Source organism: Homalodisca vitripennis, chromosome 6 (assembly GCF_021130785.1).
Source record: "Homalodisca vitripennis isolate AUS2020 chromosome 6, UT_GWSS_2.1, whole genome shotgun sequence".
NCBI classification, from domain to species: Eukaryota; Metazoa; Arthropoda; class Insecta; order Hemiptera; family Cicadellidae; genus Homalodisca; species Homalodisca vitripennis.
This window is the reverse complement of record NC_060212.1, coordinates 110,539,519-110,560,353: the sequence shown is the minus strand read 5'-3', so window position 1 is coordinate 110,560,353 and position 20,835 is coordinate 110,539,519. Positions and strand designations below refer to the sequence as shown.

The 20,835-nt window shown below is 34.9% G+C and overlaps 1 protein-coding gene across 1 annotated transcript in view; it reads right to left on the bottom strand.

The window, feature by feature from the left end:
* The window catches only part of LOC124364723, a 39,690-nt gene extending 36,924 nt beyond the window's left edge, over positions 1–2,766 (bottom strand). Inside the window, exon 1 of the mRNA XM_046820418.1 lies at positions 2,694–2,766. The gene's annotated coding sequence lies outside the window, so the exon portion shown is untranslated. The remainder of the gene's footprint in view (positions 1–2,693) is intronic.
* Positions 2,767–20,835: the final 18,069 nt, after the last annotated feature.

The window sequence follows — 20,835 nt, the reverse complement described above, 5'->3', positions numbered from 1 at the left end:
TTTTTTACGAATAAATACTTTTTAATGTATGTTTTTATTTTTTGAATTGTGTGTCATAACTACCAACTGGTCATAAATAAATAAAAGTTTTACTGCCTTTTTAGGCTAAATATTTACGAAGTTTATTCTTTTGCATTAAAAGTCAACAAAATAAAATAAAATCTAATATGTTACATTTATCTGGCATAAAAAGTTACAAATTAAGAACTGTCAAAATGTAAGAACATCAAAGTTTATAAGGTTTTAAACATTTTATAATTTATCTATAGTAAATATATATTGTTGTATATAAGTTATTATTTTCAATTAAATGAGTGTGTGTATATTAATTTATTTCATTCGTCCACTAAGAAGAAACTGATATAATTGAAGTATGAATCTATTTTTACCACGGTACACTAATTTAATCGTTCTCAAGATCACTTTGAAAAGACTTCATGAAACTTTATCGTAGATTTATTTCGTGTAACAGTGGTTACAATGGGGTTAGGAATTCAGGACTGGTCAGGGAGAGAGCCGGCCTATGCCTATCGTCTGCCAGGACTGGTCCCTGGCGATGTCGATGTCGATGCCGTGCAGGTTGTCGTTATCGTCTTCTTATGAAACCCGTCCCAATTTTTGTTTATCATGTGCAAGGTGTGTCCTACGTGGCCTGCCTCACGGAAGATGTCCGAGCAAGAGTGCGATCCCTTGTAACCGATAGTGTACTAAGGAGATGTGAGGTACCAGCAAATCACAAAGACACGGGAGAAATACTGTGATCTGACATTTACGAATATTAGACACGGGAGAAATCAGGAGTAGGCTATGAATAATTTAAGTTAGCTTGAAGAGACATACGTGATAATTAGGTATACCAGGATAGTATTGAGGGAGTATGTTGGAACATGCTTTGATATTGGATTTTATAGACGAGACCTCAGTAAATCAGCTGAAACAAACTACAACTGATATCGGAATTTTAGGCAACAAGAACACATTGAATTATATTAGAATAATTACTACAATAGTATTTGGTTTTGTATTTGTACATGGAAGAAGTACCTCTTAAAGTGTTTGTATGAAATTGTTGACATAAAAAGTAAAAATATTCATAACTGAGAGGTAATAAATTAATCAAATTCAACAACTCGAAATATGATAAGTACTCAGCTACAGTGACAGTCAGTGAGTATTTTGTAAAGTGATAATATAAGTTATTTTATTTTATGGATTAAAAGTGATTGTTTAATTGAAACGTTACAAAAGTAACTTAAATAACAATACACTCATCAATGTATTATGTGTATGAGTTAACTATTGCCCATTTTCGTGAGTTGTTTAATACAAATAATAGAGGATATGTTTAAATGGTGTTTTTATTTATCTCTTTTTATATTTTACTCATCGGAAACATTTTATTTCTACTCTCATTTACATGTGTTGATATATATAACACAAATATGGTATCATCAATGCATCATATTATCCAATTTGGGCCATATTCCCTTTAGATTGAATATTTTTAAAGGAATAACGTATAAAAGTAAGAACCTAAATATTTTTATGCTGATTTTATAAAAAAGGAGGCGGCTAAGATGTATATCAGGTTACGTATCATACAATTATCGGAACGTATGGAGAAAATAAGCTTAAGGACAATTGGAAGGTACAATGCTAAAAATGGATGACGAATGGGAAATTCAACTATAAACATTTGTGATGGAACCGACATGGTCTATAATTTTGGTTACAACCAGGAAAGAGAAAAACGTGACGAAGAATTTGTACGTGAGGTCAACGATCTCTGGGTATATAATAGTGCAATGCCTAGTAATAACATAAATAAATAATTAGCAAATTTTCGGACATTATAAAAATATATTTTTTAGGAATTTGTTAATTGAAATATTAAAGTGATAAAAATTATAGTAAGCAAGTTTAAAGTATGTCATAATCCGTTTAAACATAAAACCCTATTGAATTACAGACGTTTCTTGTTTTATTGATTAATGTTTTACTGATTTAGTAATAAAAGCACGCGAGCTACAAAAAGTAAAAAACTATAAAATAATGAAAATGTATGATGTTCTACAGTATATTCTCTTGACTTTACGTTTTAGCTTGTTAAAATTACATTATAAGTAATTAATAAAATAATTTTATTTATATACATAGTCAATAAAATATTATTATTATTATTGACACTGTTCTAACATTAATCGTTAAAACAAAAATTTCCGATTAAGCATGGTATATTCTTCAATTTCATGATATGTTGTTAAATTAATTACAGTAGTGTAATGTAATGCCTAAATTGTGCTGATACTTAGTTATCGGACTTTTTATAAAATCGAAAGTTTTAATAAAAATAAATATTTAAATAATCAGTTAAACACGATATGATCGATTTTCTAGTGAGGTTATAGAATTTTAAAGATTATAACACCTTCAATCTTTAAAATACTCCTTAAAATTATCTGTTCACGTATGAAACTGTATAATCGTAAAAACGTTGAAAAACAGATTAATATCGACGCTACAGTTCATGTTTTGTATCACGTACTGACAAATGTATTTTTATTAATTTTCATTAATAACAAACTTCGCGATTGAGTACATTTCGACCAAGAAAACCACCAAAGCTCACCAAAACTAGAATTATAACCGTAAATAAAAATTAAAACTTAAACTAAGTTATGTAATGAACTTACTGAGTATAGGAAATAAACCCACACACACACAAACAGGAGAACCCACAATTGATAAAATTTGCCAAGAAGCGCTGGCTCCGTATATATAGTGAGGGGGCATAGTCCCCCACCCGCGACCTTGCCAGGGACTTTCACTAGGAGTCGTCTTCGGCTTCAATGTCATAGCGGAGCGCGCCACGACTCTAGCGTGAGCCGGCATCCGTGGCAGGATTTTGAAAATACGAGAAGAAGCTTAAAAAAGTGATCGAGGACTCATGTTGTCTTTTAGGTGATAAGCAGGCGCGGAAATTTTAAAATGGGTAATAAATTTGTAAACAGTATTCACCACTAAGTACTATGTAAAACGAAATAACATTTTATTCTTTGTTTGAGGTTTGTTTTTGACTATGGAAGGATTATGAAGGAAACAGTATTTTCCTGACATTTACCATCGTTCAGTGATACAAAAAAATCAGTAACACTACGTTTCGAGATCTGCAATCTGATCTCTACTTCAGGTAAAAATACTAACCTAACATATAATTAGAAACTAGGTTAAAATAAACAAATCATATCAGAGCGTTGTGACACGCGTAAGTCAGGAATCACAACCACCATGTTGTGTGTCAACTTTACTAACTCTAAAATATGCTATTAAGTGATAACTAAACACAACTCTAATTATCAAATCTGAACTATAGAATACAGATAAAAAACTTTTCTGTAGTTCAGTTTTGATAATTAATTTTGTGTTGTTTTTATTAAAAACACCTACACCTACACTATTGACAAGTTTTAACGCCGGAGTAAGGTAGGAAAACCTTAAAATACAATAGCTATAGCAGTTGATACTTAAACGTTAGATAAATGAGGTGCCTAATTTTGGACGTAAGAGTGACTGATAGAAAATGAAAAAAAATAAGTTTGATTTATCCGAATGGCATTAATTAAATTTATTGATTGCTATAATGATCTCCCAGTCCTCCATAACGAGTATCAGACATTAATCTTCAAACTCTTTAAGATATACTTTGGGAGACCGATGGCTGAACGTTCAAGACAGGATCTGAGTTGGAGATAGTTCAGGTTCAAAACCTGTCTGTGACTGTAGCATTCGTTATCAGTACCATCTCTCTTCTACTGTATCGATTCCCCTCCAGATCTGCTTGATAAGATCCTTGCAGGCCAGTGGCCCATGAGGACTTGCAATAAGGCTTTAAAAGGGATTGTCCTCTCGCTAAAAGAGCCTCTCGTTAAAATCTATATAAAATAACAAGTGGATAAAGAAATTGGAAGATTGAATTTTTGTTGCTACATACTGAATTTGCAACGAAGATACATTTGTTGGAATGATCATACAATTTTTAAAGCTGCCACAGTAAACAGTACCCAGTGATTCGATTTCAAAATAGCGGTTTCTACGTTGTCAGTCAAATAAGCGATTCAATCCGGGTATAACCATAAGTTTCAAACAAGTTTATGTGTATTTTGCATGCTATAGTTTACTGTAAAGTTAAAGTTAGCCGCAATATCAGATGAAATCTATAAGCAATTTATTTTACGTGTTTTATCATGAGAAATCATTTACGAGACTGTATTATTTAGTTTTTAAGGTGGGGTTCTCCAGGCCTGACTTCGCTAGCCGGTTATTTCTGGTAAATGTTTTAGATGACGTAGCTCCGTATCGTGCTTCCGTGTTGTTGTTAATATGTGATTAGATACTACAAGTTCGTTTAAAATGGCTTGCGTAAAGTAGATCACTTTACTACTTTTTGCGCTGGTGTAGAAAGTTACGATATATCATAGAATTTAGTGAAGCTAGGGATTCATAGGTATTACATGTAGATACTCTCATCTTATCAGAAATACTATATCTTATAAATTTCGAATTAAAGCATGTAATATACTTATTGTATTATTTGATTTGAAATTCACGAGAAAAAAAATACATATTGTCTTGAGGATTGATACGGCTTTAATTCCAGAGTAGGTATTAATCAGCAAAATTAGGGTGAGAAATGCATTATTTGTAGTCAGATGAAACAAAAATAAGAAAAAAAAATTCCAATGCTTTTAAAAACACTTCTTATTGTTGAATATCCCATTTTTAGTACAACATATCAAATGCCTTCCTATGTTCTGTTTATATAAATGTACTTATGACATTTTAAATACATAAACATACAATTTATACTAACCTTTACTAATGCAGCAAAATAAAAATTTTGACAACCCATTTTCGTAATTGATTTAAAAACAGGTCGAGTGCTAATACAACATCTGCGCTCAGTAGGTAAACATTGCAGCAAGTAAGCACGCTCTCGTCCAAGCCTTGTTGAGGATTCTAAAACTGTTTGACATGTTCTTAAAATTTACGTCCCCTACTCTTTCATTCAGGTCAGAAAATATATTGCTTGGAAAACAGATTTGCAAGAACAACAAAAAACTTCACACTGTTATCCGATTGTTATAACTACAGCCCATATTTCTTCAGTGGTGTTTGGGTTTAATGTTTGTTTATGTTATAATAAGAGTATAATAATCGCTGCAATAAGAAACAAATATTGGTGGCTCACATAGATCCTACAGAAAATATTAATAGCTTCTGACCTTAGTAATCACAGGTGTAGTTATAATTACTAAATACTGTACGCATGCAAGTGAATAAATATTGCCGGTAAAGTATTCTAGAACTTAAGTCAAACTGAAATTTATGCAAAATCATCAATGTAGAATTTTAAACTAACCATATAGATATTTCTTTCATCTAAGCGAATAAATATTCTAACTTATAAAATTTATAGTATAATATTTAAATGTGATTTTAATTTATTCAACTTTCCTTATATTGGGGTTTACGGTTAAGTATCTTAATATATTCAGTAATATAAAAAAGTTTACCTTTTCATACATCAAATAAATCCAAAAAAGAGGATTTTACAGTAGTCGGCTACTTTATAAAAGTTCACTGCTGTCCCAATGTCGGATGTATGGACACATATGAGTCCATACTTCCGATACTATACTATACTACTACTACTACTAGTACTATACTATAGTACTTTCGTTGAAGTACTATAGTACTAGCACGGTTAATCCGGACAAACCCGAGAACTAAAGGACGCCGGATACGCTCTGCTGTCCCAATGTTAGAACTATGGAGACATATGAGTTGCTAAATACCAAAATGCTCTTATGGTATTTAAAAATTCAACATTCATATACAATATAAAAATACGATATAAATATCATCGTTTTGAAGCCAATACAACTATCTAATAACTCTTTTGTGGTATATTTTAAACCAAGCTTCACAAACATTAAAATTATGCAAGAGCCTCAAGAATCTCTCAGATTGTTACAAAACCTACTTATATAATATGTTTAAAATATATTGAAATATAATAAATTATATGAAGACTGGTCTTTTTAACGGAAGTGTTGCAATACTAACAACATGGACAGTGACGTGGCGGCCAAGGCAAAGAGGAGGATCCAGACTGCATCCTTGGACTCTCCCAAATCCCAGTCGACCTCTGGGATAATGGGAGCATTGTCTGGAGTTGGGTGGCCTCACGCGAACTTCAGTAGGGAGTACGGAGCGCTTCGCTCTATGTATTATTAAAAAGTGAAATCGAACTTACAGACATGAATTATCTTTTTTATTCCAAAACAAAAAGTAAAAAAATCAAGATTCATTGTTTGAAGTTTGTTTTTGACGATGCAAGGATTTTCAAGGAAGGAAACATGATTTGCGGACATTTGCTAACGTTCGTTGATTTTGTGAATCACTGAGCGTTTGAAAATGTCCGACGAGTACATTTAGAGTAACTCATAAAGGAACCAAACAAGGATACAGACCATTATCAGAAATCTTGATTACATAGACAAAGAATATTGGTATTGCTACTAATACTATGTAATTAATTATTAGGACATCCATAGAAAAGTAGACTAACTGAATGACGAAATTGAAACCGTCCTGCTTCCTTGTATCTTATTATGAAACATTTTAACATGGCAATCCATTCAGAATATCTGTGTTTAAGTTTTTGACAAGATCGGTCTCGTTTCATCGTTTTGTTTCATATTCAAGAAATATTCAGTAAGTACACATTATTCTGTAAAGTTTCAAATCGGTTCTCGTGAACCAATAGATTCTTATTTATATTATAAAAACACATTTAAAATTCTACATTTTAACGAAAGAAACTTTCTTTGAAGTTATGAAATAGCTTTATACTGGATATACAAAATTGGAGCTGACATTGATATAGTAACTTTGCGTTTGTCATAAACAAGTACTATAAAATATAAATATATAATTTTAATCATAATGAAAAAATGTTTTTAAAACAATGATGATTACTATAAATTATAAGAAAAGAAAGTAATTAAAATAATAAAGTTTATAGAAGTATTCGCAGCTAAATACTTACATATGTAGAGTAAACAATGTTAGAAATAAGTTAGCAAGAGGATATTAATTATTATATCATGTTTGGCACGTGGAGGAGCATTTCTGGTTCTAATTAATTATATACATAACGTCACAGCTGAATCTGCCTTGTCATCCCGATCAAGAAAACACAAATCTCGGATCACACAGGTCTCGGAAACTTACTTCGGTCAAAAAGCGTATATTTCCAGTTCTTGTCATATATTTCAGGTCTAAGATATTTCCAGTACTATAGTAGAGTTTGCCTTGTTGTTCTGACAAAGAAGAAATATATATACGAACTATAGATGTCAACAGCTATCAAAATACGTTTCGTTCTTTTCATAACATTCGAATGTAAACAAATTAATTGTTCAATTTGAATTTGACTTTATTTGGTGAAATGAATGTGTAATGGGTGGAAAAAAGCACTCTAAATGTTAATTCAGACCAAAAGCTATACCTGTTCCAAATTTCAGCAAAATCCGTATAGCAGTTTCAGCGTGATTCGAGGACAAACCTCAAACATCCAAACATCCAAATATCCAAACATTCAAACTTTCGCATTTATAATATTAGTAGGATGTTAAATTTAGCACTTAAATCATCAAGTGGTTACCTTTATCATGATAAATTCTTTCTGGTATTTCTTCAAATCATTTTCATTGATTTTATCAGTTTTCATTTTCAAGCTTTAATTGGTCTGTTAACCAATACTTTGGAAAAGAATGAGATATTGGTACTAGCAACAGCTTTTTTGTTTACTCTGTTATATAACTCATTAGTATTATATTTTTATTTATCTTATATTGATATTATTTTATTACAATTTCAAAAACTTCTTTGTGCACAACTGTCTTCACAATAACTGAAATATATTGAAGGAAACCCTATCGGGCATTGGCTAGGGGATCCATTTATTCCCATAAAATACACTTTGGTAATTATTTTTTGTTGTTTTATTGCGTTTGTTGTTGTTATGTATGTTGTTTGGTTGTATTGTTACATGTATATGCATCTTTGTTGAATAAAAATTATTATTATAACTAAACGTGAGAAATTACAAATATGCTAAATGGTTTATTAAACACTAGTATAAAACTAGTTTACTAGAGAGACAACCCTACACGGTCAAGAAAAATAACATATAGCTAAGGCGGGAAGGGTTAATTCAATAATAATGTTGAGTTGGCTCCATTTTCTGGATTCAAGTCTGGGACAGTGTCAGAGTTCAGACGCTGCTCTGATCGGAAGGAGAAATGGAGCTGAACTCAACGTTCGCGTGAATGTTTAAGAATTGTAAAACACAATAAGTAATATAATGGAATAATTATGATTGTGAAATTGAAAAATTATTAAACATATAATTATATATTTAGCATGTATTTATTGCTAAGAAAAATACAGTAGATTATTATAATTGACAGGAAGAGAAATGAATAAAACGTTATTTCAAGTTCAGTGAATAAGAGTAATGATTATTTAAAACAACCAGATTACTACCAATCTACGCCAGTTTAAGTGTGAGGAAACCTTCATCAATGAGAATGAAAATTTAACCATCATAAGATTGGTCTAGGAGCGTCTTCAGCGTATGCGTTTATTAAAGCGTCCATTAGGAGAGTACTCCTTGAATATGTTAAAATAAACTGGAGAATGGACCAAGGTAGTTCACTAGGACATAAACGTTCCACCACTTCCTGTCTGAGACTGTGACTCTGTACTCAAGTCTTAGAACTAATGTCTTGTATCCCACAAACGAGACAATAGGGTATGTGTTTATTAACGCGTCCATTAGGAGAGTACTTGTTCAATATGTTAAAATGAACTGGAGAATGGACCAAGGCAGTTCACTAGGACATAAACGTTCCACCACTTCCTGTCTGAGACTGCGACTTTGTACTCAAGTCTTAGAACTAATGTCTTGTATCCCACAAACGAGACAATAGGGTATGTGTTTATTAACGCGTCCATTAGGAGAGTACTTGTTCAATATGTTAAAATGAACTGGAGAATGGACCAAGGCAGTTCACTAGGACATAAACGTTCCACCACTTCCTGTCTGAGACTGCGACTTTGTACTCAAGTCTTAGAACTAATGTCTTGTATCCCACAAACGAGACAATAGGGTATGTGTTTATTAACGCGTCCATTAGGAGAGTACTTGTTCAATATGTTAAAATGAACTGGAGAATGGACCAAGGCAGTTCACTAGGACATAAACGTTCCACCACTTCCTGTCTGAGACTGCGACTCTGTACTCAAGTCTTAGAACTAATGTCTTGTATCCCACAAACGAGACAATAGGGTATGTGTTTATTAACGCGTCCATTAGGAGAGTACTTGTTCAATATGTTAAAATGAACTGGAGAATGGACCAAGGCAGTTCACTAGGACATAAACGTTCCGCCACTTCCTGTCTGAGACTGCGACTTTGTACTCAAGTCTTAGAACTAATGTCTTGTATCCCACAAACGAGACAATAGGGTATGTGTTTATTAACGCGTCCATTAGGAGAGTACTTGTTCAATATGTTAAAATGAACTCTAGAATGGATCAAGGCAGTTCACTAGGACATAAACGTTCCACCACTTCCTGTCTGAGACTGCGACTTTGTACTCAAGTCTTAGAACTAATGTCTTGTATCCCACAAACGAGACAATAGGGTATGTGTTTATTAACGCGTCCATTAGGAGAGTACTTGTTCAATATGTTAAAATGAACTGGAGAATGGACCAAGGCAGTTCACTAGGACATAAACGTTCCACCACTTCCTGTCTGAGACTGCGACTTTGTACTCAAGTCTTAGAACTAATGTCTTGTATCCCACAAACGAGACAATAGGGTATGTGTTTATTAACGCGTCCATTAGGAGAGTACTTGTTGAATATGTTAAAATGAACTCTAGAATGGATCAAGGCAGTTCACTAGGACATAAACGTTCCACCACTTCCTGTCTGAGACTGCGACTCTGTACTCAAGTCTTAGAACTAATGTCTTGTATCCCACAAACGAGACAATAGGGTATGTGTTTATTAACGCGTCCATTAGGAGAGTACTTGTTCAATATGTTAAAATGAACTGGGAGAGATGGACCAAGGCAGTCATCCCACAACGAGCACAATAGGGTATGTGTTATTTAACCGTCCATTAGGAACTTGTTCAATATGTTAACGCCAACTTCACTTCCTTCCTGTCTGAGACTGCGACTTTGTAACTCAAGTCTTAGAACTAATGTCTTGTATCCCACAAACGAGACAATAGGGTATGTGTTTTATTAACGCGTCCATTTAGGAGAGTACTTGTTCAATATGTTTAAAATGAACTGGAGAATGGACCAAGGCAGTTCACTAGGACATAAACGTTCCGCCACTTCCTGTCTGAGACTTGCGACTTTTGTACTCAAGTCTTAGAACTAATGTCTTGTAATCCCACAAACGAGACAATAGGGTATGTGTTTATTAACGCGTCCATTAGGAGAGTACTTGTTCAATATGTTAAATGAACTGGAGAATGGACAAGGCAGTTCACTAGGACATAAACGTTCCGCCACTTCCTGTCTGAGACTGCGACTTTGTACTCAAGTCTTAGAACTAATGTCTTGTATCCCACAAACGAGACAATAGGGTATGTGTTTATTAACGCGTCCATTAGGAGGAGTACTTGTTCAATATGTTAAAATGAACTGGGAGAATGGATCAAGGCAGTTCACACTAGGTCCTAACCGTTCCGCACTTCCTGTCTGAGACTGCGACTTTGTACTCAAGTCTTAGAACTAATGTCTTGTATCCCACAAACGAGACAATAGGGTATGTGTTTATTAACGCGTCCATTAGGAGAGTACTTGTTCAATATGTTAAAATGAACTGGAGAATGGATCAAGGCAGTTCACTAGGACATAAACTTCCACCACTTCCTGTCTGAGACTGCGACTTTGTACTCAAGTCTTAGAACTAATGTTCTTGTATCCCACAAACGAAGACAATAGGGTATGTGTTTATTAACGCGTCCATTAGGAGAGTACTTGTTCAATATGTTAAAATGAACTGGAGAATGGATCAAGGCAGTTCACTAGGACATAAACGTTCCACCACTTCCTGTCTGAGACTGCGACTTTGTACTCAAGTCTTAGAACTAATGTATTGTATCCCACAAACGAGACAATAGGGTATGTGTTTTATTAACGCGTCCATTAGGAGAGTACTTGTTTCAATATGTTAAAATGAACTCTAGAATGGATCAAGGCAGTTCACTAGGACATAAACGTTCCGCCACTTCCTGTCTGAGACTGCGACTTTGTACTCAAGTCTTAGAACTAATGTCTTGTATCCCACAAACGAGACAATAGGGTATGTGTTTATTAACGCGTCCATTAGGAGAGTACTTGTTCAATATGTTAAAATGAACTGGAGAATGGACCAAGGCAGTTCACTAGGACATAAACGTTCGCCACTTCCTGTCTGAGACTGCGACTTTGTACTCAAGTCTTAGAACTAATGTCTTGTATCCCACAAACGAGACCAATAGGGTATGTGTTTATTAACGCGTCCATTAGGAGAGTACTTGTTGAATATGTTAAAATGAACTGGAGAATGGATCAAGGCAGTTCACTAGGACATAAACGTTCCGCCACTTCCTGTCTGAGACTGCGACTTTGTACTCAAGTCTTAGAAACTAATGTCTTGTATTCCCCACAAACGAGACTAATAGGGTATGTGTTTATTAACGCGTCCATTAGGAGAGTACTTGTTCAATATGTTAAAATGAACTGGAGAATGGATCAAGGCAGTTCACTAGGACATAAACGTTCCGCCACTTCCTGTCTGAGACTGCGACTTTGTACTCAAGTCTTAGAACTAATGTCTTGTATCCACAAACGAGACTATAGGGTACGTGTTTATTAACGCGTCCATTAGGAGAGTACTTGTTGAATATGTTAAAATGAACTGGAGAATGGATCAAGGCAGTTCACTAGGACATAAACGTTCCACCACTTCCTGTCTGAGACTGCGACTCTGTACTCAAGTCTTAGAACTAATGTCTTGTATCCCACAAACGAGACAATAGGGTATGTGTTTATTAACGCGTCCATTAGGAGAGTACTTGTTCAATATGTTAAAATGAACTGGAGAATGGACCAAGGCAGTTCACTAGGACATAAACGTTCCGCCACTTCCTGTCTGAGACTGCGACTCTGTACTCAAGTCTTAGAACTAATGTCTTGTATTCCCACAAACGAGACAATAGGGTATGTGTTTATTAACGCGTCCATTAGGAGAGTACTTGTTCAATATGTTAAAATGAACTGGAGAATGGACCAAGGCAGTTCACTAGGACATAAACGTTCCACCACTTCCTGTCTGAGACTGCGACTTTGTACTCAAGTCTTAGAACTAATGTCTTGTATCCCACAAACGAGACAATAGGGTATGTGTTTATTAACGCGTCCATTAGGAGAGTACTTGTTGAATATGTTAAAATGAACTCTAGAATGGATCAAGGCAGTTCACTAGGACATAAACGTTCCGCCACTTCCTGTCTGAGACTGCGACTTTGTACTCAAGTCTTAGAACTAATGTCTTGTATCCCACAAACGAGACAATAGGGTATGTGTTTATTAACGCGTCCATTAGGAGAGTACTTGTTCAATATGTTAAAATGAACTCTAGAATGGATCAAGGCAGTTCACTAGGACATAAACGTTCCGCCACTTCCTGTCTGAGACTGCGACTTTGTACTCAAGTCTTAGAACTAATGTCTTGTATCCCACAAACGAGACTATAGGGTATGTGTTTATTAACGCGTCCATTAGGAGAGTACTTGTTGAATATGTTAAAATGAACTGGAGAATGGATCAAGGCAGTTCACTAGGACATAAACGTTCCGCCACTTCCTGTCTGAGACTGCGACTCTGTACTCAAGTCCTAGAACTAATTTCTTGTATTCCACAAACGAGACTATAGCGTACGTGTTTATTAAAGCGTCCATTAGGAGAGTACTTGTTGAATATGTTAAAATGAACTCTAGAATGGATCAAGGCAGTTCACTAGGACATAAACGTTCCACCACTTCCTGTCTGAGACTGCGACTCTGTACTCAAGTCCTAGAACTAATTTCTTGTATTCCACAAACGAGACTATAGCGTACGTGTTTATTAAAGCGTCCATTAGGAGAGTACTTGTTGAATATGTTAAAATGAACTCTAGAATGGATCAAGGCAGTTCACTAGGACATAAACGTTCCACCACTTCCTGTCTGAGACTGCGACTCTGTACTCAAGTCCTAGAACTAATTTCTTGTATTCCACAAACGAGACAATAGCGTATGTGTTTATTAAAGCGTCCATTAGGAGAGTACTTGTTGAATATGTTAAAATGAACTCTAGAATGGATCAAGGCAGTTCACTAGGACATAAACGTTCCGCCACTTCCTGTCTGAGACTGCGACTCTGTACTCAAGTCCTAGAACTAATGTCTTGTATTCCGCAAACGAGACTATAGGGTATGTGTTTATTAAAGCGTCCATTAGGAGAGTACTTGTTGAATATGTTAAAATGAACTGGAGAATGGACCAAGGCAGTTCACTAGGACAGTAGCGTATGTGGTTATTAAAGCGTGTCGAAATAATAGTTATGTGCGTCAACCGCAGTCAATAATAAACGTAAAATATTTCAATGCGACTTCTTATAAGTCTGTATACCTGTAGTATTGGTCTTTGCCAGCTGTGAGCCTAAATACACAATTATAATAAAATATACAAGCGCGTTACCGGCTAAAATGCCGCAAATGGAATTCATTCCATTGTACATTCAGCACGATGTGATTACGAATCACAAAACAGACGATGTTATTATCATTAATATTGCACTTAAGAGTCAAAGTCAGCCTTGCCGTTTGGTTATCTTTATAGCTATATTAGTGACGTGCAATCCACTCGACGAAGGTTATTTCTTCAATTCAAGCCTTGAATAAGGAAGTAAGTCTCATACAATAAAAATGTCGAGATGACGGTCATTTGCATTTGTGTCCAATTGTTATTTGGTAACTTGTACGAACATTATAGAAAATTCTGACTTGCCTGGACTAATCTTTTTATTGGAATAGCAATTTCAGGTATTTTATGACAGCCAAGGTATCACAAAGGTAAAATTTTTCGTAAAGATTTTAAACAATTTAAAACGGTTAATATTTTTACATATTTTTCGGACGATTCAAAAATGGTGGGTATTCAGATTTGAATAGTACGATATTACCGTCACACATGTCGTAAATATTTTTATATATTTTTCCATATCTCACAAGTTTTTATATGGCAGACGTATATAATATTAATAGGTATAAAATACCATTAAACATACAGGGTTTTCCTGACATTTGCCATCGTTCAGTGACTTAAAAAAATCATCGTTTACTGAGCGATGGCAGATGTCCGGAAAAATCCTGTGTCCTTCACAATCCTTCCATCGTCAAAAACAAACTTCAAACAAAGAACATTCAGACAATATGAATGAAACTGCTAAATTTATTGAAACAATATTTGCCGCAATATTTATTTATGCATTTAACGATTACATAAAATATTCACATTTAACTGTAACTGATTACTAAGTAAATGAACTGGAGACTCAAACAAGGTCTGATAACAAGTCCACATTTCTTTCTTAAAGAAAGTAGGTTTTGCAAGAGAACTAAGATCTTACAGGCAAGTATTGGAAGGACTTTTGTAATTAGATATTGAAATAAAATATCTTTCATCGTAAGCAAACATTACATTGAATAAAACCCCTGCACATGTGTATTTGCAAGTATACGTTTCAGAAAAAAATTATAACGAATATGTCAAATGTATTTCAAAACGTTTGTCTAAACGTCTTTCGAGAGATTAGGGAGATTTACAAAACACGTAATGTCCGGCTGAGGACATCTCGGAGATTGGCCTTGCCTGGAAGCGCCGATTATTGGTGTGTTATCAGCTCGTTATCTCGTAGTTATCAGAACCGGGAGACACGATCTGTGTCACGGTGACAGAAAGGTATAATGGATGGAAGGCCCTTCTCCTTCGATAGGCTACCGCAACTGAATATCCTACTCAGTGAGTTTGCTTCAACTTTTTTATCATTCGTGTTGTTCCGTTGTTGTTTAAATGAAAGAAAATGCAAAATAAGGTTATGTAAATGAACATTTCCGAACTGGAAAACACTGTATAATGCCAGAGTTTTTCCTGATCACGTTCACATTTAACGCTGTTATATAACCTTCGATCGGCAGATTTCAAGGTTTTTCGAAATAAATTCTCGGCACATCTCTGCTCTAACCGGAACTCCGACCTTAGCCCCAACGTGAGCTAGCTGACCTGACCTAACCTTATTGGTCCGCGTGTGGTCGGTGTGTTTGATATGGATTCCTTCTCAAGGCCGGCAGATGTTCAATAAATTAACCGAGTTTAATTACTCCAAGGCTTTGAGGTTATGTTGATGACTCTTGCGCTTATGGTTCACTTTCTAAACAGCCAGTAACATTGAGTCTCAATAACACATCCCGTCTTGGCTGTTCCGCCCGAGGGTAGGAGTCTAAACGAATTGATTTGCATAGAACATTTGATGTTTTTGACCGTGACTTTCTGTTTTGGTTCAGTCAATATTTACCATTGTAACATGCTTATTGAGTCTTATAAATCTTGCGTGTGTGAAATTCAATGTCAAATGTAGGCATATGCGAGTATGAAATAAACAGAAGAACGTTTCGCAAGAAAACGTTTAGCAATATAACAAAATTGAAAAAGTTGCCAATAATTTAGTTGATTTCTTTATGGATCGTAGCCACACCTATACTAAAGTCAAAATCCCGAAATTTAAAATTTCTTTCTGAATAACCTAAAACTAAACCAGGTATTCTGAAACACTTGCAATTCACTTATATTATACAGAGTGAGGCAAGCGTCTAGGTACACTATCTTATAAGCCCAACAGTATAACGAATCATAGTGGAGTCTGGAATAGGGTCTTTGTTGGTGAGAACGCAATTTATTTTGTAACAGAAGCCATTTTGATATCCTTCTTTAACTTTCACCATGTTGAATTTGGGTAGAATACAGTACTTCAGACGGAAGGAGGTGTTGTGGTACGTCATTGTGAACTAGAAGTAGACGTGTGAAATCTGTGTTAGGATACCTTTATTTTGGTAGAGGTTATGACAAACAGACCAAATTTAAAAGAACATAAATTCTATATAAATACATATTATAAAACAAATTGTACATGCATATTCCTCAAAAAGGATACTTTTGAATGACGTGGCACACAATTCCCTACCTGTTTGAAAAATTCTACACACACATTCAAGATGCTGCCGCATCACCTCTAAAGGTGCGTCCTCACTAACAGACACCCCACAGCAGTCGCCATTACCTTGAAAATTCGACTATATCATGACTTTTGCCTTAATCTGTATATTACACGTCAAGATGTACGATGAATCCCTTTAAAACCCTGACACAGTCTTTTAGAAACACATAGATGTGGACTCAATTATTCGAAGTGTAAAGTGACCTTGTAGCTTGAAAGATCTTTATTACTGCACACGTGCAACTATTTATTAACGTGGCGCAATGAAGTGATAAGTGAAGACTGTCGTGCCAACAGTCACCAACAGTTCACTACCGGTTGGCTAGGAACGGTGTGAGGAACAATGTAATTCCCAGAGCCTCGCCTTACGTAAGTCTGGGGAACATCGCTGCACAGGCTGGTTGCTCAACCGAGACGAAAACCCGGTTAGTGGTGTCTTTTGTGGTTTTGGTACTGGTTGTATAAGGATTTAGACAGCAAGAAAAGGACTAATTGTTTCTCCAGAATACAATTCTTTCCATCGATGGGAATTCAGGCTCTTGGACTCTAAGTATCCTCATCTTGGATCTTGGGTACACCAATAGCTAATGTCAAATACATCTCAGCTGGGGTTTGGAGACTAACTTTCTCGATAGGAAAGAGGGTTCCAGTGGTACAATAAATTACCACTTGGATGCACTCCGCATATTTTACTGGGTGTTTCTGGACCCGTGGGTAGAACTTTCAGGACAAATTGTAGACGTAAAATCAAACATGTTTTGCTCCTTAATACACTTAGCTAGACGCATTCTTCCGAATATAGGGCTGCCAAAGATTTGGAAAGTTCACAATATTTTCGAGCACTTTATCCGGATAAATAGTAGTAAAATTATAAGTTCTACACTTCTAGCGCAAAACTAATTTTTACGTTATAAATATTATTTGAAATATTTAAAGGATGTTGTGGAAGTAAATCTTTACAATATTATATGTTGACAAAAACACAAAAATGTTACTTACATTGTACTATAATATAAGAATGTGAGTAAATTGAAGAAATGTCTCATAATTTTAGTTTCAATGTACCCGCGCAAATTCCTCATTTTTCGATTGTTTTGCTAATGAGGGAAGAGAACGGCATCGTCATGAAGAATTTGTTGTTCCAACTTTAGTAGAGGAACACAGGCACTCCCAGTAGTGAATGTTATAGAACCATAACTACGAATGAGTCATGGAATGTAAAGCATTAATCAATAATACACATTTTCAGGATGACTGGAAAGTCGCTTCAGGAAAGATTCGCTGCACAAGCAAAGTCGATTTCAGGAGATCTTGTTACCTAGACCGTGGATTCTTTGGAATATCAATTCTTAGATTTATGCGGCCGTTCTCATAACTAATATGAAAGTCTTCCGGTTCGCATCACGCCAAAATATTGATTACATAATTATTCTTGATATACGAGAATATAAGCGTTGGGTAAGCAATGCTCCAACATTAACTTGGATGATGTTGTTGTTATTGATGTTATCTTTGAAATATAAAAATTACGATAGTTTTATAAAATGTTTATGCGTTTTCCAACATCACCGTTTCAAACTGTAGACTTTTAGAACGGCATTAATCTTTACTGGAAATAAGCAAGTAGGGATTGAAACAAAGGTAACAGACTTGTTGATTCAGTCACTGATAAGTTCACAAAGGGCAATAATTTCAGTTCGGATTATTTCCTCATTGAACGAAACGATATGTTTAGAGTTAAATTAGCGACTACAGCGTTGTAAAGATCGGCAAAGCCCGTAATCATAAGGATACGACATGGCCTTCAGTAGGTCCTGGCATTGCGGCATCCGCCATTACGTCTTCTGCATCGATGGCCCGTACCGGACCGCAGCTGGCCGAGTCGCCGTGAGTCGACCGCCTACTGAGCAACAAGTAGGGATTTCAGGATTGTGCATTTTAAACGGTTGGACTTTAAAATTTAATTTTTAATAAGCTTAATATTCTGTTCCATTTGGGGCTACGGCAATCGAATCTTAAATGGAAAATACCGCTGTTTTCAAAGTAAAGGATTACTTTGTATGAAGTTTATTTTCGGCGACGGAAGGATTGTGAGGGGAACATGATTTTTCCGGACATTTTCCATCATTCAGAGATACAAAAATTCAGTAACACTACGTTTCGTGATCTGCAATTTTATCTCTCCTTCAGGTAAATGACTTACCTAACACATAATTACATTTACATCTCGAAACGTAGTGTTACTGATTTTTCGTATCCTGAAGTATGCCAATTGTAAAATATTCCGTGTATTGTAACACCTATTAAGAGGCCTATCCCCTTTTTAATGTTATTTTGCCCATCCCCCATCCTCATGGGACGCTGGCCTGTGCCCTCCTTATGAAACAGAATGGTGGAGGGGGTACCCCTCGGTACTCCAGCAGTACCAGAGTCACAGACAGGACAAAATGTCGAAATAATACGTGAACGGTGTTGACATTTCTGGCTCAAATCTACCGAAAACTTATAGAAATCGTAACTAAACTTAGATGTAATACGTACTCGCAGATTATAATTAATTCTAAACAATTGTTTTTTAATCATGTGCTCTCCAGCTACTTTAAGCTGATAAAAACTATTAAAACGCTTTTTATTTTATTATTACCTTTACTGAATATGTACACATTTGGAACCAAACAGGGGTTACCTATTTTAGGGGTGTATCCAATGTAAGCTTTTCTATAGGAAAACACTAAATACATTTTAAAGTTATAGTTTTCTTTGTACGTTACTGTCCAGATTTCGTAGTCATGAGTAAATGAATGAATAGGTACATAAAATGTTTACTATCACATAAATATATACTAAATTGTGACAGGAGGGTGAGGAAATTTTACACAATATACACAGCGTTTAAATGTTCAAATTATATTTAATTAACTCATTTTCATCGCAACAACTTGTTCTTAGCAACACTGGCTCGCAACTACTTCGGGATTTAAAGTTGCGTGAAAACAAGGTAATTAAGTTGCGCGAAAAACTAATGCGTGGCCAAAGCTTTAGGAAGATCAAAGCTTAATGAACTCCATACATATTCTAAAAGTGAATAGATTGTCTCAAAAATTACTTAGTGACTGGTGAACACAATCTGACTCACCAGTTAAACTTCAACTCACACAGTGAATTGATAATATTATTCATACATAGCAAATGCTACGAGTACTCACGTATATTTATGACCATTGAAGGCAGTGATTAAAGAACAATACCATGCATCTCAGAGGACAGATGTGAACCTCCAGCATGAAAATGCGTGTTCTCATGCTGCTGGACTAGTGCCAAAAACCGTGAAAATAACATGCTTCATCAATCGTACAGCATTTTGAAACTAATAATTTTACTATCCATCTTGTTTGGTCTACTATAGGTGGTGTTATCTGGCAAGAAGTTAAAAAGCAACGAGTAAGCCAAACAATAGTAGGTAATTTACTTAAAAACTAAGAAAAGGCTGCTTTGAATTAGTGCTTTAAAAAAAGTGATACTGTTGGGAGGTGTTATAATAGAATGTATAAAAATATATATTTACGAAAATACACGTGTATTTCTTTAGATTAGGTTATCTCTTCGAATGCCTCCTTTATAAGAGACATTTGACCTTACAAGGCCAGTTTTAATAATCGAGATCTCAAATAAAAGATTGTGATATCTATCTAGAGCTGGAAAAATTACCGTTTCTTAGAAATGGTAGTTAGAGCGGTTCATAGAATCGTAGTTATAGAACAGTGTTTATGAAGTTGTCTATAAAAGGGGTTTTCAGGTTTCAGGCTTATAAACATGTTTATAATTTCCAAATGTACCTCTTTTAAGTGCTCCTGCCTAATAACTCAAAAAAGTTTTTGGTTTGCAGAATACAATTTGAAAATGCTTCTCTAATTCCTGTAGTCAATAGACACACTTAAATTTTAGTTTTTATTTTTTCTGTTTATAAAATAGTTTAAAACACACTCATGCATCATGTTCACATCTTATTTTGTGTTTTTTCTGTAAAGTGTTGATAAAAAACGCCTATTGAGATAAAACATTTCAAGTTCTGCAAGTGTTGAGAATTATACATGAAATGAAATGAAAAAAGGTCTTTATTAGGGACGAAGTTAGGACTATAAAGTCCTCTCTACCATTTAAGCTCATGATAAATTAAACTAACATATATACATTTATAACTAAACATTAATACATTTAAATTATATATTAAATGAACTTTAGCTTAAGAAACAAGCATCAATAGTTAATGTAACTGTATACATATTTACACTACCATTACAAACAACCTGAACAATTTGTTCTAGTTTTATTTTTAAATTATCATAAATTCACAGTAATTCTTTAACATTAAGTTCATTACG